The sequence below is a fragment of the Ipomoea triloba genome, chromosome 10, assembly GCF_003576645.1.
Source record: "Ipomoea triloba cultivar NCNSP0323 chromosome 10, ASM357664v1".
Classification (NCBI taxonomy): domain Eukaryota; kingdom Viridiplantae; phylum Streptophyta; class Magnoliopsida; order Solanales; family Convolvulaceae; genus Ipomoea; species Ipomoea triloba.
In genome coordinates, this window is record NC_044925.1 from 13,121,923 (window position 1) to 13,134,085 (window position 12,163).

The following is a 12,163-nucleotide window of genomic DNA, read 5'->3' on the forward strand; positions in this document are numbered from 1 at the left end:
TTATTTAAATACAAACATTTTTCATTAAATCAGTCGTGCAATGCGCATGTAAAAACTAGTAGTAAGATAAGATCGATGCACACAATAACAACTAAATTCTTAAGCAAATAGCTAACCACGAAAACTGCAATAATGAAAACAACGGGGTTCAATTAGGGGTAATTTCCTTCCAAGTGCTTAAAGTAAATCTAACAACAAGGAAAATGCCTAATTTGAAAGTTCACTCTCAATGCACTAAGGAATCCAAGACCTTTCTGCCTAGAATTTGAGCAAGGAATTGTCTCACTCTCATGGCGCTACCAATTTCACAATCCTAAGCACGAAATCATTATCGAGCCCCCATTTCCCATCTTCTTGAAGGTGAAAACGGGGTTGTGAAGAGGATGGCTTGAGCTCCTCACTCAACTCTCGTTAGTGTGATTTACTCTCCAAAACAAGCCAACCATTACTGCTCATCAAAGATCACTTACAAATACACTTCTTTACAATAATGAACCCTAGAAATGGGTTTTCTACACTTATGCAAGATTCACATATTTAAACACATGGATAGCAATACAGCCCTAATCTAAACCCTTAAACCTACTACTCACAGCTATAAAACATCAACACATAAAGAAAACACATATTCAATAACAAATAAAGCACAAATCAACAAGATAAGATAAAGAAAACTTCTCTATTGAAAATTCAAAATTGAAGTGGTGAAGATCTACCCAAATCCAAGTGTGTTGGGTGAAAGTAGAACAATTTCTTCAAGAGAAAAGAGAAAAATCTAAGCTAAACCTATCTAGAATTTTTTTAGGTTGAAGTCTGATCTGCCTACTACTGCTGCCATGGCGTGTGACTGCAATGGCACGAGCGTGCAGCGTCAGCGCGGAACATTAACTCCGGTTGGTGCTTTACGCACTCGCGACACACAAGCGTGCCACTACCGTGCGAGTGTTTGCCTCCATGCCAAGGTTTTCAACTTGTTCCTTTCCCGTGTCTCCTTTACGGTTTGCTTCCATGTGATTCTTTTCATGCATTTTTGCTCCATTTTGATCGCGTTTTGCTTCCATTTTGCTTTTTCCCCTCAAATGTACATTTGGGCAGAACTAATCATAAAATCCACCTTTTAGCCCATAAACCAAATAAAACATAATAAAATGCACACAAAAGAGGTTACGAATTGGGTGAAATATGGTGAAATAAGAGTCATTATGAGGCCGCCCATATGACACATCTATAGCACGATTGTGTCACTGAGCGTGACAATCTCTTTCCTCGTTTTGGCCTCCTTTTTTTTCTCTAAATCTTGAAAAAATATAAATATGAAAGTTGTCTTAGATTTTCATCGACACCTTAATTACGTTAATTGGACATCATATGAGGGAGATATGACAATTAGCATGTCGCAAAGTTGTATTCTTGGGGAGTGTATAGTAAGATTATTCTTGATTTTTCAACCTTGATTTGTTCTGCATCTGTTAAAAATCTATTACATGAAAGTTGTATGAGACTTCCTTGGATTTTCATTATATTGACACTTTAATCACCTCAATTAGCTAGACTCCGTGTGACAAAGTTATTGTCAAAATGATCCCAGCTCGTCACAGAGCGTCCTGTTTTGACATTCATGCTCATAAGTCCCTAAAGATCAAATTTTAATGAACTAAGCACCAAACTCTATCAAGGTGAACAAGAAATATGTCATATTGATAAGAAATCTTAATGGAAAATATGTGCATTTGAGCACATATCAATCATTATCTAACTAAAGAATTGTTTTGAACGAGAATTCATGAAAAATATTTAATATGTTTTAGCTATTAGATGCTTCAAGTATGATATCAGAATGGACATTTGCTTTGTTGTTGAGATGTTGGGTTAATATCAAAGTATGTATCCATGATTGGACCACTGGGGAGCAACAAATTAAAGAATGTCATGAGGTATCTCAAAGTACCAAAGACTATATATATGTTTTTTTAGGCAAACAAACATCTTGGATTTTCTAATTATTTTGATGTGAACATTGCTAGCTATGTTGACTATTGAAAATCAACTATAGGGTAGACTTATATCATCACTGGTGGAGTTATTTCTTAGAGAATTGTTAAAAGAAACTCTAGTCACCAATTATACTATGGAGTCAAGTTCGTTTGGACCTGGAATAAACATAAAGTTTGTTTAGTAAATTTTATTACCACATCAAGTGCTTAGAGAGAAAATTACATTGTGATCATTAGCTAAAACTACTTGTGTTGAGAGGATATATCATCATAATTCATATTTTTGTTTCCTTGGGTTAAAGCTTTCAACATGTGGATGAATGTAACATTTTCCATTAATCAAATGTAATGATAATGCAAGATTAATAAGGGGGCTATAATGGCCTAATTAAGTGGTAATATTAAGTTGTAACAAAAGTAATGATTTTTGTAACAAATTAAAGCCTATATATTGATTGCATATTGCCAATAGCAATGTGAAAAGACAACTATAGTTCTACAACCAATTCAAGCATAAAGATTCTATTACAACCCTACAGTAGCTAAAAGAACATTTCTATCACACTATTAAAGAACGATTGTGGCAAGAGGTAGGTCAACTTATGTATATTATATGTACAATACATGATTGTATGTTTATTTGTATTGTGATTATGTTTTTAGTCTAACACTTGAGTGATGCAATATAATGCCAAAGAAAGAGAGGCTGCACATGAACACAAGCTTGTCGTACAATATTAAATATTTAGTTTATGACAACTTTATCAAAAGCTAGCATTGCAAACAGAGAAATGATATGTCTGCAATTAGAAATGTTGGATATATATACACAAATCTTTATGAAGTTTAATAACAATTAATTTAGCACTAAAAGAGATCCAAGAAGTCATTGTGCAATCAGTGTAATATTTTCTAAGTGTGGCGGCTATCTACCTTCAGTCTCAGTAATTGTGACTTCATTAATAGAGCAAGCTTTTGAAAATTTTTCATCATCACACTTCAAGCCAATGATAGCTGAGAAACCAGGTTATTTAGGAGCAGGCAATATTACTAATTCATTACCAAGCATGGATACCACATTTGACATAGTCGGTCTATCTGTTGCACTGTCTTGAACACATAGCAAACCTACTTGAAGGTATCTTGTTGCTTCAATAACAGAAAGTGTTTTTTCCATTGTTGGATCTATTAAGTCTGAAACTCTTCCTCCTATCCATAAATCCCATGCCTAATAATCATACACATCTAGAGTTAGTTATGCAAAGTTATTACTCTATTTAAAATGAAAGTGTTTCAACAAATTAAAATAATCCTAGAAAATAGAACTTTTTTTTGTATATGTAGTATACGCGTAGGATAATACTTACATAACCAAGTAAATTTGAAACACGATCTGGATTGTAGAAGCCATTATTTCTTTTTCCACTTACGATCTCCATTACCATAACTCCAAAACTAAAAACATCTGATTTCTCGGAGAAACAACCGTCCATGGCATATTCCGGAGACATGTAACCACTGTTTACGTAAAATTGATCTATAAGTTACATTAGAGAGATATAAATAGTTTCACAAAAAAGAGAGAGATATAACTAGAAGAGATATTTTAAAAAAAATATTCATTTACTTACTAAGTACCAATAATGCTTTTTGTGCTTGCTCGAGAATCACTATCTTTAAATATTCTTGCTGTTCCAAAATCAGAAATCTTGGGATGCATATGAACATCTAATAATATATTACTTGTTTTCAAATCTCTATGTATAATCCTTAGTCTTGAATATTTGTGGAGGTACAAAAGCCCTTGAGCAATCCCATTAATTATGGAGATACGTTTTTCCCAATCAAGACAAACTTTCTTTCTTGCATCTGTGTGAAGCAAGTGAATAAGTGATCATGCATTAAGTTAAAGGGAACCAAGCAAGAGAAATGTATATGGTGAATGACGAAAACAAATAAAGAAAACTAACCAAAAATAATTGAATCCAAACTTTTATTTTGTAGGTACTCATATATTAATATCCTCTCATCTCCTTGAGTGCAACAGCCCAAAAGCCTAACAAGATTCCTATGCTGCAATTTTGAGATTAATAGAACTTCATTCTTGAATTGTTCAATTCCATGCCCAGATATTTTTGAGAGCCGCTTTGCTGTTATTTCTTGACCATTAGCTAATATTCCCTGAATAATGAATACATAAGCTACTTACATTCAAAGGATTCTTTTCTGTATATAGATTAGTGGATAATAGTAAGATAATATTTGGGAATATCTTTGGGAAACTAGCTTCTTGATTCAGTCACCAAATACTTAATCCTCATTGTATCTGTGTCGTTTGACCATGGAAAATTGGCAGTGCCATAATGATTATGACTGGGAGGTGATGTGTCAATAAATAATACAACATTACTATTTTATCGACCTGCCAATGACAATCCTGGAAACATCATCACGCAAGTTTAGTTCAAAGGCCACAATTATATATGACTGGTGGACCAGGACTGAGTGATGAAGACAACGTTGCCGACCAATGAAAGATTATGCTTCTTAAGTGGTGGTTTCACGAATTGAATCAGCCTATGAGTAATTCTTTATTCATGGTACAGACTTAGTCTAAGTCATACGTGTGGCCATTTTTTACCTGGCCTCTAAGTTATACACAAAGTGGAGAGTTTAGTCTCGAAATGACCAAATCTATCACTTTATTAAGTAACATTTGGTAATTAATAGAAATAGTCCTCAAAGGACTAAAATGGCTACTTCACACATAATTCAAGGATTAAAGAGGACATATATAAAACTCAGAGATCAAATTTGTACAACAGGTATAATTGAAGGATAAAAAATGTAACTTTCCTTTCAAATTTCCTACTATTGTCAATTGAAAGTGTAAATGCTATTGTGCTATACTGTTTTGGGGTAATGTTTTGAATGTTGAAAAGACAATCTGTTTTTAATTGTTTTTTTTCTTTGATAATTGAATTGATTATACGCTTGCCAAAGACCTTGTGGTCTAGTGGCACCCGGTGTCTCGGAAAACACTCTCACATGGATGATGGGAGTGGGTTTGAGCCTCAATGGAGGCAACTGTTAATTCTTTGTGTTTTAGTAGGTTGAGAAATTAGTAGGTTGAGAAAGTAGCTATGAACAGATACTACATTGTAACAGAGTTACTCAAAAAAAAGAATTGATTATTGTTGATTTTGTTTTATTGCACTAAATTAAAGTCTATTTAGGTTGTCAAAAATTGTCAAGGGAAAAAATTGTAAATTTGACTCAAGGGCATGACTCTACATATTCCTTGGTTATCCCCAGGCAAAAAAGCATACATGTTATTTATAGAGCTGTCAAAACGGGCCAGTCCGGCCTATACGGGCTGGCCCGTGTCGAGTGTATCCAAAAATGGGTCAGACCGTTTTTCTATGGGTTGGGATTTGCCTAACCCAACTTGTGTAGGACGGGCTAAATCGAGCTCATTAATTATTTTTATTTTTTGAATTAATATTTAAAAAAAAATTATTTTGTATAGGTTAAGAATCAAAGCCCTAACCTCTAAGTTAAAAACTAACACCATTTCCAAGCAAGCACATTAAACCCATTAAACAAACACCTTGTAATGCTTATATATATACACACACTATATATACATACACACACATATATATAATTAGATTTTAGTTTTATAAATAAACTTTATATAAATATACAATTAATTGTATTAATTAATACTTGTAATAAATTTAATATAAATTAATTAATAATACTTTGGGAAGGCAACTAGAAATGGTAGCCATCCCAGCGAGGGCGACCATTTCTGGTCACCCTCGCCGGAAATGGTCGCCTGTCGTCGGAAATGGTCATCGGTGCCGGAAATTTTAAAAATAGGTTAATTGCTCTTTTTTTTTTGATTTCAGTAACTTAATTGCTTTGTTTTTCCGAGTTTGGTGGCTTATTTGGTGGTTATTCGAGTTCGATGGCCTAATTGCTTGTTCCCAAATAGTGCGATGGCTTATTTGTAGTTTATCCCTTTATATAAAGATACAATTAATTGCATTACTTAATACTTGTAATAAATTTAATATAAATAAGTGAATAATTTATATCAATATTTATATAAAGATATAATTGTATTAATTAATACTTGTAATAAATTTAATATAAATAAATAATATATAATGCTTGTGAATGATCTAAATAAATATATACGTATATAAAGATGTTCAACAAGTGTTTTTTGCATAATTGGTTTTAATAGTGATAAGTTATTAAAACAAAGGTTCAAATTTTGTTAGCAATAATATTTTAAAATATTAAAACAATACCCCATTTACATAATAAATTTGAGGGGGGTTGGGGGTGGGGGTGGGAATACGAGTTGGCCCGCGTAACCCACGGGCCAACCCGTATAACTCGCATTCCCACCCGGGTTATACTGGCGGAATTTCTCCAGTCCAGCCCGTCTAAAATGCGGGTTAAACAGGCCCAACCCGGCGGGACAAGTTTAGTTATTTGGCCTTGACTCCCACAAATGTTTTATAGAGGATGACATCACGATTCACAAAAATGTTTAAATTAGCTTTGAGCGATTTTGTTGTAGTCACTCACAAGAAGCAGAGGCCCCAAAAGGATTATTCATCTCAAACACATTCAGTCATCTCAGTCACACGGGCAATGCTATTCCTAATCTGGGTGGTATTTCATATTTCTCGAGTTTTACTAGAAGCCCCCCCCCCCCAATGGGGGGGAAGGGGGAGGGGGGGAATGCGTGTTTTGGCTTACAAGCTAAAGCGGCTCAAACAAGCGCTTCGTGTTTGGAATAAGGAGGTTTTTGGGATTATTTTTCACCTCGCACGCAACTTGGAGCTATCGATTGTCAAGGCTGAGAGCCAATTTGATGGTAATCCATCCGAAGTAAATCATGTGTTGCTATGTAAATAGCAAGCCTTGCTTTTTCAAGCTCTATGTCAAGAAGAATGTTTATGGAAACAAAAGGCTTGTGTTTAGTGGTTATAGGAGGGGGATGCTAATACTTAGTTCTTCCATATTTCTGTAAAAGATAGGCAGCGGATTAGTTCAATCAAGGATTCGTCGGGTGTCTTGATTACGAGTCAGCTGGGTATTTAGGTTGAGGCAATAAACTTTTTTAGTAATATATTCATGGCCGAGGATTGCACTAGTTTTTATGAGGTCTTGGGTTCAATTTTTGCTATTTTGCCTTATTATGACATTAGCATGTTAGCATCGGTTATAACTCGTCAAGAGGTTAAGCATGTGGTCTATGATGTAGACCCGGATAGTGTGATTGGTCTAGATGGTTTCTCATAGTCTTTCTATTGTAACTTCTGGGATTTAATCCCTGTTGATGTGTACATGCCGGTGTTGGATTTCTTTGCAAGAGTTCTAGTATTGTGAGCGATTGCAAGTGCGCAGATTGTTTTAATCCCTAAGAAGTAAATTCCAGATACCTTCGTAGACTATAGACAAATATGTTTGTGCTCGTTTGCAAGTATGATCTTTAAGTGGATTATTACTATGAGGCTCTGGTGAATCCTTCGAAAACTAATATCCAGGAACAGGTAGGCTTTGTTGATGGGCGGAGCATTCAAGATAATGTGCTCATAGCTTTTGAGATGGTATACTTTTTGGATAAGCATTATCGAGGTTCTAATGTGGCAATGAAACTGGATATGATGAAGGTCTTTGATAGGGTGGTTTGGCATTTCCGGCATGAGCTGCTCTCTTGCTTTATAGTTTTCCGGTAGCCTTTGTCAATTTAATTTAAAATAATTTGGGATTGTGGATGAGATCTGTTTTGGCTATTTCCAACCGACTCAGGGTGTCAAGCAAGGGGACCGTATGCTGATTAGTAGAATTAAGACTGGGTTAATATCGCCATATGTGACATCTCTGGGTTGCCCAACTATTACTCGGCATTTGCCGACAATATTCTTATATTTATTAATGGTGGCATCTCATTATTACGAGGCCTCTCTAATCTCCTTGAAGTTTATCAAAATGCTTCAGTGAATTAGTTTTTTTTTGTTACTTCCAAGCACCGCTCCTTGCAGTGAATTAGTGCCATCGAATGTACTCTTGGTATGCAAATGCAAGGCTCGTCTATGCCTTTTTGATATCTTGGTGTAAACTTATTTCGTGGTCAAAACCGTATTGTTTATTATGAATATATCTTGGAGTTTATTGATCGAAAAGTGTTGGAGTGGGAATGAAAAATATTATCTCCGAGTGGCCGATTGGTTTTAATTAAGCATGCGCTTGCGGCAATCCCGCTTTATTCCTAAGCGGTTGTTCAGTTTCCCAAGCAGGTTATTAAAACAATTTAATAGAGAATGGCGCAATTTTTTTGGGGGGTTATTTTGAGGGGAAGCCGAAGCTTCATTGGTCATCTTGGAACAAGCGTTGTTACCTGGTGGAGAAAGGCGGGCTTGGGTTCCGTTCACTAGTAGTGGTTCAATAGGTGAACGCAATAAGCTCGTGGTATTCCAATCAACTGGTTCGCATGTTTGGAAAAGAATGGTGGAGGTTTCTGGATCTATAGATGGCTGCTTGCAATAGATTGATGACAATATTACTTGGATGCTCTCTTCATCAGGGGTTTTCACTTTGCAAGCGATATATAATCATTTTCGTGCAAGAGCTGGAGTTACACTTTCCTCAAAGTGTATTTGGGCTAAGTACCTTCCGACTAAATTATCTATTTTTATGTGGAGACTCCTTTGCAGATTTCTTCCATTTCCTGATTGTCTTGAGCGTTTTGGAATCCATCTTCCATCGGTTTGCCCGTTCTGCTACGATGCTATTGCTAGCGTGGAGCATTGTTTGTTTGGTTGTAGTAGGGTTACTACTGTGTGACTGTTGTAAGTCAAGCATGCTTAACCACAAAGTTTTTTGGCTATCTGGTTGTACGTGGATATTAACCATTTAACCACATAACTTCAAAGGTAAGCCACAACGTCACGTCTCGAATTGAGCAGGGGCTAAACTTAGCCTATCTGGCCGACGCCCAACAATTCCCCTCCTAGCACCTGTCGCAACCTTTGAACACCAAGCCCAACTATGCAGCATGCCTGACTCGGTCCTTAGCCTTTGTGCCCATCATCTCCCTCTTAGGACTGGACTTGGCCAAACCTACGCCCACATCTCATCTAGGACTAGACTCGGCTTTCACCTCGCCATCGATTCGAACCCGTGACCCTCGGCTCTTATACCAATTATTGGATCTCAACATTGCACTATGCTTACTTCATAGTGGGTCACCAACCCACCCATCCTATGATTGCTGTAAGTCAAGCACATTTAACCATAAAGTTCTTTGGATATCTGGTTGTCATATCCTACTTAAAACTAATTGTTGATAAGTAAGTAGACATTAACCATTTAACCACATCCATCCATGGTGATGGATAAATCATACCCAGGCTCGTCGTGGGCTAACCCGGAGTAAGTGTGTGGGGGTCAACCAGAGCCCAACTAAGGTCAAGCCCACCCAGCTAGGCTGCCTCGGGCCCAAGCTGACCTCATGGGCCAATCCCGGGGTCAGCCGAAGCCTTGGATCCCAGTTGACGCGGTCTTCCCGGCGCGAGACGCGGTCCAAAGCTGTTAGGGGGGCTTCCCCTCTAATTTCTCCGAGTTTTAGGCCTAAACTAGTATAAAAACATGTAATCTTGTCTCATTAAGACATCTTCAACTACAGTGTCCTAAAACTATCCTGTCTTATTATTACACAATCTTGTAATAAGATTATCCTTTATTCAATATATAAACTACCTGCGAGGTACACTTTGATCCATTACTTGTCATACCCCCTAAAATCTTATCGGGTTTACTGATTCGGACTACTTGGGTTAATTAAATCCATCATTGGTGCTTTCATTGAGAGCTCGACATACAAGCTCGAGCGTGCTATTCTTTTTTCCACTAGCTATGGCAAAATCTGGATCTAACTTCGGCAACTCCCACGGTTCGCGTGGTAATCACGCTCCCTCCTGTGCCGGTGATCCTAACGGGACGGCAAGTCGTCAAACCCTGCCCATGAGGTCGGCCGGCGATCTCCGGGACGTGATCAACAATAACCGTCAAGTCGGGTCGACCCCGCCCCTTCCACCTCCAGCCTCAGGCTTCCAGGAGGGGATGGCATTTCTCCGGCAAGCCACTACGTGCTGACACAGATCTTGGATGGACTCCAAGGGAGCCTCGTGGCTCTCCCACCCGGTCCGTCATGGCGGGGGAGGGTCCGAGCACCCGTCGACCTCGCACCCCCGAGCCCCGAGTGGACGGGGAGGTCAATTCACCTCGGCCCTCAGCAAGGAGGGGATGGGACGAGGCCACCCGAGGTTGGCCCGCACAACGTGAGACAGAGGAGCCCGGCAGACCCGGGCTACCAAGTTCGCTTTCGGACGATTGAGCACGCGGGTCCTAGTTCATGAACGCCTCAACTTTGGACCCCCCAACGAGGCACCCGCCGAGGGGTTAGCCTCACAAAGGGCCCCGAGCCTTGAGCCCCGCGCTCAACCTCGGTGGGAGCAAGCCTCGCGCATAGAGCAATCCGGAGAAACTCGTGGCCGACCCTCGAGCTCTCACAGCAACGAGATGGAACAATTACGTAAGCGAGTGAATGAGCTCCAGGGTAAGTCATAGTGCTACATCTCAAATCGAGCAGGGGTTGAACTCGGCCAACCTGGTCGACACCCAACAATCTTATTTTGTTCTTGTTTTCAATGTCAACCATTCCAATGCCTTTTCCATCCGTGCTATTTGCCACTTATGGTGGTTGATGGCTAGTTCGACGTCTGCGGCAAGTTCCATAACATTTTTAATGCCTTCTGTTATGTTATGGTTCCTTTGGGTTTCCTATAATGCTAGTATTAACAAAGGTGTTGCATTTTCCTCCTTATTATTGATTTGTAAGGTTGAGAGAGAATTACTTATCTCATTTACTTATCTCGAATTTTGGCTTTACCTTATCTATTCTCTTTCTTACTTGAGTTATTTTTTGAAAAATTATTTTCTGCTATACAAAATCTCTATTCTTAAAACCTTTTGGTTATATAGTTAAGTGGTTAACATCACCTTTATGAAAGTGTTGAAAACTTAACTTACTTACAGCACGTTTGGTTCACGGAATGAATTTTGAGGTAATAGGAATGTTATTCCATAAGAAATGGAATAGGCAAGGAATAGAATAGGAATTGTATTCTGTTGTTTGGTTCACGAAAGGAATAGACTTTAGGAATTATATTACAATGTTTGATTGGTTTAAGGAATAGAAATGAAATATCTTTTAAAAGACATAAATACTCTTATAATAATAATAATAATAATAATAATAATAATATTCATATTCATATTCTAATATTATTAGAATTATGTAATAATAAAATAAAACTTATAATAATATTAATAACAATAATAAGGAAAAAAGGAATAATAATAATATTAATAATATTCATAATCTAATATCATTAGTATTATGTAATAATAAAATAAAACTTATAATAATATTAATAACAATAATAAGAAAAACGGAATAATAATAATAATAATAATAATAATAATAATAATATATAAAAATACAAAAACAAAATTATATATAAAATACTTTTAAAAAAAAACATAAATGGGAGTTTTTGATCCACATCAGTAACTCAAGAAGAGGAGCTCATTTGAGCTCCTCTATATAAGAGAAGCATTGCTTCTCTTTTGAAATTAACAATAGGATGAGGAAGTCATAAAGAGCCAAAAGTTCCTTCATTTAAGGAGCTTTAGTTGCTCTTAGTTACATTTTTTTTTTAATGATATAGGAGCGATTTGAAAAAAGAAAGATCTTTCTCCAAAACACCATGGGGTAAAATTGGAAATAACAACATTTGATTATTCCTGAGAACTCAGGAATAACCTAATACCTAGGGGGGGGGGGGCTAGGAATCTCTATTCCCCTTGCAAGGGGAATAGGTCATTCCCAGGAACAATGTTACTGGGAGTGGGAGGTTTTACCAAACAGCGAAATAGGTCTATTACTGGGAATGCTATTCCATTCCAGACCTATTCCGCGAACCAAACGTGCCATTATTAATCTTAAAATCAATTTGACAAAATATTTATTACTTTGAAAAATGTTGAAAAGTTTATTCAAACCTTCCCTTCCCTCCCAC

The 12,163-nt window shown here is 37.1% G+C and overlaps 1 pseudogene; it reads right to left on the minus strand.

Moving 5' to 3' along the window:
- Positions 1-2,919: 2,919 nt before the first annotated feature.
- Positions 2,920-12,163, minus strand: part of LOC116033156 — a 13,838-nt pseudogene continuing 4,594 nt past the window's right edge.